The sequence below is a fragment of the Lupinus angustifolius genome, chromosome LG16 (assembly GCF_001865875.1).
Source record: "Lupinus angustifolius cultivar Tanjil chromosome LG16, LupAngTanjil_v1.0, whole genome shotgun sequence".
NCBI classification, from domain to species: Eukaryota; Viridiplantae; Streptophyta; class Magnoliopsida; order Fabales; family Fabaceae; genus Lupinus; species Lupinus angustifolius.
In genome coordinates, this window is record NC_032024.1 from 6536823 (window position 1) to 6537173 (window position 351).

Here is a 351-nt window from a genome sequence, read left to right on the forward strand (position 1 = left end):
TCGCTTGTTCATTGATCAAGGTAGCTCGGCTGACGTTATTTTTCAGGATCTGTTCGAAAAAATGGAGCTCCGGGATCGCGACCTCCTACCTTATGATGGACAGCTGGTTGGATTTTCCGGTCAAGGAATCACTCCAGGGGGTACGTAGAGATTTGGCTTACTATCGGCAACCACCCAATGAGCAGAACCGTCCAAACAAAGTTCTTGGTCGTCCACTGCGATTCTGCATATAACGCCATAATTGGTCGCCCAACTTTGAACAGGCTGGGAGCCATCGTCTCGACACCCCACCTCTGCATGAAGTTCCTCTCCATCAATCTCCAAGTCTGCACCGTCAAAGGAGACCAGCAC